The sequence below is a fragment of the Passer domesticus genome, chromosome 6, assembly GCF_036417665.1.
Source record: "Passer domesticus isolate bPasDom1 chromosome 6, bPasDom1.hap1, whole genome shotgun sequence".
NCBI classification, from domain to species: Eukaryota; Metazoa; Chordata; class Aves; order Passeriformes; family Passeridae; genus Passer; species Passer domesticus.
Genome location: NC_087479.1, coordinates 63,843,253 through 63,852,688, shown reverse-complemented (window position 1 = coordinate 63,852,688; position 9,436 = coordinate 63,843,253).

Genomic DNA, 9,436 nt, shown 5'->3' with positions numbered 1-9,436 from the left:
TACAATGGCCTTTCCCCTGAGAAACAAAAGTCACCAGGCCAGGTTCCTGATGTCAGTTTGCAGGAGGCACTTGGCACTGTCAAACCAGCCACAGTTGCCTGTAGGGGCACCTTGCATCTGGGAGATATCCTCAGAATTGTGAATTTCAGCAGGCGGACGGCCATTCAGGGCATCCAGGCCCTGTACATATACAATGGCCTGTCCCCAGAGAAACAAAAGTCACCAGGCCAGGTTCCTGATGTCAGTTTGCAGGAGGCACTTGGCACTGTCAAACCAGCCACTGTTGCCTGTGGGGGCTCCCTTCATCTAGGCGGTATCCTGATCCGTGCGGAATTTCAGCAGGCAGCCGGCAAATCAAGGCCACCAGGCCCTGGATAGCAACGATGGCCTTTCCCCTGAGAAACAAATGTCACCATGCCAGGTTCCTGATGTCAGTTTGCAGGAGGCACTTGGCACTGTCAAACCAGCCACTGTTGCCTGTGGGGGCTCCCTTCATCTCGGCGGTATCCTGATCCGTGCGGAATTTCAGCAGGCAGCTGGCCACTCCGGGCCTAAGGGTCCAGGATATGAAGCATGGCCTTTCCCCCGAGAAACAAAAGTCACCAGGCCAGGTTCCTGATGTCAGTTTGCAGGAGGCACTTGGCACTGTCAAACCAGCCACTGTTGCCTGTGGGGTCTCCTGTCATCTGGAGGCTATCCTGATTCACGCGGAATTTAAACAGGCAGCCGGCCACTCCGGGCCACCGGGCCCTGGACATGTACAATGGCCTCTCCCCAGAGAAACAAAAGTCACCAAGCCAGGTTCCTGATGTCAGTTTGCAGGAGGCACTTGGCACTGTCAAACCAGCCACAGTTGCCTGTGGGGGCACTTTCCATCTGGGAGGCATCCTGATCCGTGCGGAATTTCAGCAGGCAGCCGAGCAGGCCGGGCCACCCGGCCCTGGACACGAACGATGGCCTTTCCCCTGAGAAACAAAAGTCACCAGGCCAGGTTCCTGATGTCAGTTTGCAGGAGGCACTTGGCACTCTCAAACCAGCCACAGATGCCTGTGGGGGCACCTTGCATCTGGGAGGTATCCTGATCCGTGCGGAATTTCAGCAGGCAGCCGGCCACTCCGGGCCTTCGGGTCCAGGATGTGAACCATGGCCTTTCCCCTGAGAAACAAAAGTCACCAGGCCAGGTTCCTGATGTCAGTTTGCAGGAGGCACTTGGCACTGTCAAACCAGCCACAGATGCCTGTGGGGGCACCTTGCATCTGGGAAGTATCCTGATCCGTGCGGAATTTCAGCAGGCAGCCGGCCACTCCGGGCCTTCGGGTCCAGGATGTGAACCATGGTCTTTCCCCAGAGAAACAAAAGTCACCAGGCCAGGTTGCTGATGTCAGTTTGCAGGAGGCACTTGGCACTGTCAAACCAGCCACTGTTGCCTGTGGGAGCACATTTCATCTGGGATGTATCCTCAACCGTTTGGAATTTCAGGAGGCAGCCGTCCACTACGGGCGACCGGCGCTGGGCACGAACTGTGGCCTCTCCACAGAGAAACAAAAGTCACCAGGCCAGGTTCCTGATGTCAGTTTGCAGGAGGCACTTGGCACTGTCAAACCAGCCACAGGTGTCTGTGGGGGCACCTTGAATCTGGGCGGCATCCTGATCCGTTTGGAATTTCAGCAGGCAGCCGGTCACTCTGGGCCTAAGGGTCCAAGATATGAAGCATGGCCTTTCCCCCGAGAAACAAAAGTCACCAGGCCAGGTTGCTGATGTCAGTTTGCAGGAGGCACTTGGCACTGTCAAACCAGCCATTGTTGCCTGTGGAGGTACCTTCGGTCTGAGAGGTATCCTGATCCGTTTGGAATTTCAGCAGGCAGCTGGCCACTCCGGGCCACCGGGCCCTGGACGTATACAATGGCCTTTCCCCTGAGAAACAAAAGTCACCAGGCCAGGTTCCTGATGTCAGTTTGCAGGAGGCACTTGGCACTGTCAAACCAGCCACAGTTGCCTGTAGGGGCACCTTGCATCTGGGAGATATCCTCAGAATTGTGAATTTCAGCAGGCGGACGGCCATTCAGGGCATCCAGGCCCTGTACATATACAATGGCCTGTCCCCAGAGAAACAAAAGTCACCAGGCCAGGTTCCTGATGTCAGTTTGCAGGAGGCACTTGGCACTGTCAAACCAGCCACTGTTGCCTGTGGGGGCTCCCTTCATCTAGGCGGTATCCTGATCCGTGCGGAATTTCAGCAGGCAGCCGGCAAATCAAGGCCACCAGGCCCTGGATAGCAACGATGGCCTTTCCCCTGAGAAAAAAATGTCACCATGCCAGGTTCCTGATGTCAGTTTGCAGGAGGCACTTGGCACTGTCAAACCAGCCACTGTTGCCTGTGGGGGCTCCCTTCATCTCGGCGGTATCCTGATCCGTGCGGAATTTCAGCAGGCAGCTGGCCACTCCGGGCCTAAGGGTCCAGGATATGAAGCATGGCCTTTCCCCCGAGAAACAAAAGTCACCAGGCCAGGTTCCTGATGTCAGTTTGCAGGAGGCACTTGGCACTGTCAAACCAGCCACTGTTGCCTGTGGGGTCTCCTGTCATCTGGAGGCTATCCTGATTCACGCGGAATTTAAACAGGCAGCCGGCCACTCCGGGCCACCGGGCCCTGGACATGTACAATGGCCTCTCCCCAGAGAAACAAAAGTCACCAAGCCAGGTTCCTGATGTCAGTTTGCAGGAGGCACTTGGCACTGTCAAACCAGCCACAGTTGCCTGTGGGGGCACTTTCCATCTGGGAGGCATCCTGATCCGTGCGGAATTTCAGCAGGCAGCCGAGCAGGCCGGGCCACCCGGCCCTGGACACGAACGATGGCCTTTCCCCTGAGAAACAAAAGTCACCAGGCCAGGTTCCTGATGTCAGTTTGCAGGAGGCACTTGGCACTCTCAAACCAGCCACAGATGCCTGTGGGGGCACCTTGCATCTGGGAGGTATCCTGATCCGTGCGGAATTTCAGCAGGCAGCCGGCCACTCCGGGCCTTCGGGTCCAGGATGTGAACCATGGCCTTTCCCCTGAGAAACAAAAGTCACCAGGCCAGGTTCCTGATGTCAGTTTGCAGGAGGCACTTGGCACTGTCAAACCAGCCACAGATGCCTGTGGGGGCACCTTGCATCTGGGAAGTATCCTGATCCGTGCGGAATTTCAGCAGGCAGCTGGCCACTCCGGGCCTAAGGGTCCAGGATATGAAGCATGGCCTTTCCCCAGAGAAACAAAAGTCACCATGCCAGGTTCCTGATGTCAGTTTGCAGGAGGCACTTGGCACTGTCAAACCAGCCACTGTTGCCTGTGGAGGTACCTTCGGTCTGAGAGGTATCCTGATCCGTTTCGAATTTCAGCAGGCAGCCGGCCACTCTGGGCCACCGGGCCCTAGAGAGGAACGATGGCCTTTCCCCTGAGAAACAAAAGTCACCAGGTCAGGTTCCTGATGTCAGTTTGCAGGAGGCACTTGGCACTGTCAAACCAGCCACAGATGCCTTTGGGGGCACCTTGCATCTGGGAGGTATCCTGATCCGTGCGGAATTTCAGCAGGCAGCCGGCCACTCCGGGCCTTCGGGTCCAGGATGTGAACCATGGTCTTTCCCCAGAGAAACAAAAGTCACCAGGCCAGGTTGCTGATGTCAGTTTGCAGGAGGCACTTGGCACTGTCAAACCAGCCACTGTTGCCTGTGGGAGCACATTTCATCTGGGATGTATCCTCAACCGTTTGGAATTTCAGGAGGCAGCCGTCCACTACGGGCGACCGGCGCTGGGCACGAACTGTGGCCTCTCCACAGAGAAACAAAAGTCACCAGGCCAGGTTCCTGATGTCAGTTTGCAGGAGGCACTTGGCACTGTCAAACCAGCCACAGGTGTCTGTGGGGGCACCTTGAATCTGGGCGGCATCCTGATCCGTTTGGAATTTCAGCAGGCAGCCGGTCACTCTGGGCCTAAGGGTCCAAGATATGAAGCATGGCCTTTCCCCCGAGAAACAAAAGTCACCAGGCCAGGTTCCTGATGTCAGTTTGCAGGAGGCACTTGGCACTGTCAAACCAGCCACTGTTGCCTGTGGAGGTACCTTCGGTCTGAGAGGTATCCTGATCCGTTTGGAATTTCAGCAGGCAGCTGGCCACTCCGGGCCACCGGGCCCTGGACGTATACAATGGCCTTTCCCCTGAGAAACAAAAGTCACCAGGCCAGGTTCCTGATGTCAGTTTGCAGGAGGCACTTGGCACTGTCAAACCAGCCACAGTTGCCTGTAGGGGCACCTTGCATCTGGGAGATATCCTCAGAATTGTGAATTTCAGCAGGCGGACGGCCATTCAGGGCATCCAGGCCCTGTACATATACAATGGCCTGTCCCCAGAGAAACAAAAGTCACCAGGCCAGGTTCCTGATGTCAGTTTGCAGGAGGCACTTGGCACTGTCAAACCAGCCACTGTTGCCTGTGGGGGCTCCCTTCATCTAGGCGGTATCCTGATCCGTGCGGAATTTCAGCAGGCAGCCGGCAAATCAAGGCCACCAGGCCCTGGATAGCAACGATGGCCTTTCCCCTGAGAAACAAATGTCACCATGCCAGGTTCCTGATGTCAGTTTGCAGGAGGCACTTGGCACTGTCAAACCAGCCACTGTTGCCTGTGGGGGCTCCCTTCATCTCGGCGGTATCCTGATCCGTGCGGAATTTCAGCAGGCAGCTGGCCACTCCGGGCCTAAGGGTCCAGGATATGAAGCATGGCCTTTCCCCCGAGAAACAAAAGTCACCAGGCCAGGTTCCTGATGTCAGTTTGCAGGAGGCACTTGGCACTGTCAAACCAGCCACTGTTGCCTGTGGGGTCTCCTGTCATCTGGAGGCTATCCTGATTCATGCGGAATTTAAACAGGCAGCCGGCCACTCCGGGCCACCGGGCCCTGGACATGTACAATGGCCTTTCCCCAGAGAAACAAAAGTCACCAAGCCAGGTTCCTGATGTCAGTTTGCAGGAGGCACTTGGCACTGTCAAACCAGCCACAGTTGCCTGTGGGGGCACTTTCCATCTGGGAGGCATCCTGATCCGTGCGGAATTTCAGCAGGCAGCCGAGCAGGCCGGGCCACCCGGCCCTGGACACGAACGATGGCCTTTCCCCTGAGAAACAAAAGTCACCAGGCCAGGTTCCTGATGTCAGTTTGCAGGAGGCACTTGGCACTGTCAAACCAGCCACAGATGCCTGTGGGGGCACCTTGCATCTGGGAGGTATCCTGATCCGTGCGGAATTTCAGCAGGCAGCCGGCCACTCCGGGCCTTCGGGTCCAGGATGTGAACCATGGCCTTTCCCCTGAGAAACAAAAGTCACCAGGCCAGGTTGCTGATGTCAGTTTGCAGGAGGCACTTGGCACTGTCAAACCAGCCACTGTTGCCTGTGGGAGCACATTTCATCTGGGATGTATCCTCAACCGTTTGGAATTTCAGGAGGCAGCCGTCCACTACGGGCGACCGGCGCTGGGCACGAACTATGGCCTCTCCACAGAGAAACAAAAGTCACCAGGCCAGGTTCCTGATGTCAGTTTGCAGGAGGCACTAGGCACTGTCAAACCAGCCACAGGTGTCTGTGGAGGCACCTTGAATCTGGGCGGCATCCTGATCCGTTCGGAATTTCAGCAGGCAGCCGGTCACTCTGGGCCTAAGGGTCCAGGATATGAAGCATGGCCTTTCCCCCGAGAAACAAAAGTCACCAGGCCAGGTTCCTGATGTCAGTTTGCAGGAGGCACTTGGCACTGTCAAACCAGCCACTGTTGCCTGTGGAGGTACCTTCGGTCTGATAGGTATCCTGATCCGTTTGGAATTTCAGCAGGCAGCTGGCCACTCCGGGCCACCGGGCCCTGGACGTATACAATGGCCTTTCCCCAGAGAAACAAAAGTCACCAGGCCAGGTTCCTGATGTCAGTTTGCAGGAGGCACTTGGCACTGTCAAACCAGCCACAGTTGCCTGTAGGGGCACCTTGCATCTGGGAGATATCCTCAGAATTGTGGAATTTCAGCAGGCGGACGGCCATTCAGGGCATCCAGGCCCTGTACATATACAATGGCCTGTCCCCAGAGAAACAAAAGTCACCAGGCCAGGTTCCTGATGTCAGTTTGCAGGAGGCACTTGGCACTGTCCAACCAGCCACTGTTGCCTGTGGGGGCTCCTGTCATCTGGAGGCTATCCTGATTCATGCGGAATTTAACCAGGCAGCCGGCCACCAAGGGCCACCGGGCCCTGGACATGAACCATGACCTTTCCCCAGAGAAACAAAAGTCACCAGGCCAGGTTCCTGATGTCAGTTTGCAGGAGGCACTTGGCTCTGTCAAACCAGCCACAGTTGCCTGCAGGTGTACCTTGCATCTGGGCGGCATCCTGATCCATTCGGAATTTCAGCAGGCAGCTGGCCACTCCGGGCCTAAGGGTCCAGGATATGAAGCATGGCCTTTCCACAGAGAAACAAAAGTCACCAGGCCAGGTTCCTGATGTCAGTTTGCAGGAGGCACTTGGCACTGTCAAACCAGCCACTGTTGCCTGTGGGGTCTCCTGTCATCTGGAGGCTATCCTGATTCATGCGGAATTTAACCAGGCAGCCGGCCACTCCGGGCCACCGGGCACTGGACATGTACAATGGCCTTTCCCCAGAGAAACAAAAGTCACCAAGCCAGGTTCCTGATGTCAGTTTGCAGGAGGCACTTGGCACTGTCAAACCAGCCACAGTTGCCTATGGGGGCACTTTCCATCTGGGAGGCATCCTGATCCGTGCGGAATTTCAGCAGGCAGCCGAGCAGGCCGGGCCACCCGGCCCTGGACACGAACGATGGCCTTTCCCCTGAGAAACAAAAGTCACCAGGCCAGGTTCCTGATGTCAGATTGCAGGAGGCACTTGGCACTGTCAAACCAGCCACAGTTGCCTGTAGGGGCACCTTGCATCTGGGAGATATCCTCAGAATTGTGGAATTTCAGCAGGCGGACGGCCATTCAGGGCATCCAGGCCCTGTACATATACAATGGCCTGTCCCCAGAGAAACAAAAGTCACCATGCCAGGTTGCTGATGTCAGTTTGCAGGAGGCACTTGGCACTGTCAAACCAGCCACTGTTGCCTGTGGGAGCACATTTCATCTGGGATGTATCCTGATCCGTTTGGAATTTCAGGAGGCAGCCGTCCACTGCGGGCGACCGGCGCTGGGCACGAACTGTGGCCTCTCCACAGAGAAACAAAAGTCACCAGGCCAGGTTCCTGATGTCAGTTTGCAGGAGGCACTTGGCACTGTCAAACCAGCCACTGTTGCCTGTGGGGGCACTTTCCATCTGGGAGGCATCCTGATCCGTGCGGAATTTCAGCAGGCAGCCAGGCACGCCGGGCCGCAAGACCATGGACGCGAACTATGGCCTTTCCCCAGAGAAACAAAAGTCACCAGGCCAGGTTCCTGATGTCAGTTTGCAGGAGCCATTTGGCACTGTCAAACCAGCCACAGTTGCCTGTAGGGGCACCTTGCATCTGGGAGATATCCTCAGATTTGTGGAATTTCAGCAGGCGGACGGCCATTCAGGGCATCCAGGCCCTGTACATATACAATGGCCTGTCCCCAGAGAAACAAAAGTCACCAGGCCAGGTTGCTGATGTCAGTTTGCAGGAGGCACTTGGCACTGTCAAACCAGCCACTGTTGCCTGTGGGGGCTCCCTTCATCTAGGCGGTATCCTGATCCGTGCGGAATTTCAGCAGGCAGCCGGCAAATCAAGGCCACCAGGCCCTGGATAGCAACGATGGCCTTTCCCCAGAGAAACAAAAGTCACCATGCCAGGTTCCTGATGTCAGTTTGCAGGAGGCACTTGGCACTGTCAAACCAGCCACAGTTGCCTGTGGGGTCTCCTGTCATCTGGAGGCTATCCTGATTCATGCGGAATTTAACCAGGCAGCCGGCCACCACGGGCCACCGGGCCCTGGACATGAACCATGACCTTTCCCCAGAGAAACAAAAGTCACCAGGCCAGGTTCCTGATGTCAGTTTGCAGGAGGCACTTGGCTCTGTCAAACCAGCCACAGTTGCCTGTAGGTGTACCTTGCATCTGGGCGGCATCCTGATCCATTCGGAATTTCAGCAGGCAGCTGGCCACTCCGGGCCTAAGGGTCCAGGATATGAAGCATGGCCTTTCCACAGAGAAACAAAAGTCACCAGGCCAGGTTCCTGATGTCAGTTTGCAGGAGGCACTTGGCACTGTCAAACCAGCCACTGTTGCCTGTGGGGTCTCCTGTCATCTGGAGGCTATCCTGATTCATGCGGAATTTAACCAGGCAGCCGGCCACTCCGGGCCACCGGGCACTGGACATGTACAATGGCCTTTCCCCAGAGAAACAAAAGTCACCAAGCCAGGTTCCTGATGTCAGTTTGCAGGAGGCACTTGGCACTGTCAAACCAGCCACAGTTGCCTGTGGGGGCACTTTCCATCTGGGAGGCATCCTGATCCGTTCGGAATTTCAGCAGGCAGCCGAGCAGGCCGGGCCACCCGGCCCTGGACACGAACGATGGCCTTTCCCCTGAGAAACAAAAGTCACCAGGTCAGGTTCCTGATGTCAGTTTGCAGGAGGCACTTGGCACTGTCAAACCAGCCACAGTTGCCTGTAGGGTCACCTTGAATCTGGGAGATATCCTCAGCCGTGTGGAATTTCAGCAGGCGGACGGCCATTCAGAGCATCCAGGCCCTGTACATATACAATGGCCTCTCCCCAGAGAAACAAAAGTCACCAGGCCAGGTTCCTGATGTCAGTTTGCAGGAGGCACTTGGCACTGTCAAACCAGCCACAGATGCCTGTGGGGGCACCTTGCATCTGGGAAGTATCCTGATCCGTGAGGAATTTCAGCAGGCAGCTGGCCACTCCGGGCCTAAGGGTCCAGGATATGAAGCATGGCCTTTCCACAGAGAAACAAAAGTCACCAGGCCAGGTTCCTGATGTCAGTTTGCAGGAGGCACTTGGCACTGTCAAACCAGCCACTGTTGCCTGTGGAGGTACCTTCGGTCTGAGAGGTATCCTGATCCGTTTCGAATTTCAGCAGGCAGCCGGCCACTCTGGGCCACCGGGCCCTAGAGAGGAACGATGGCCTTTCCCCTGAGAAACAAAAGTCACCAGGTCAGGTTCCTGATGTCAGTTTGCAGGAGGCACTTGGCACTGTCAAACCAGCCACAGATGCCTTTGGGGGCACCTTGCATCTGGGAGGTATCCTGATCCGTGCGGAATTTCAGCAGGCAGCTGGCCACTCCGGGCCTTCGGGTCCAGGATGTGAACCATGGCCTTTCCCCAGAGAAACAAAAGTCACCAGGCCAGGTTGCTGATGTCAGTTTGCAGGAGGCACTTGGCACTGTCAAACCAGCCACTGTTGCCTGTGGAGGTACCTTCGGTCTGAGAGGTATCCTGA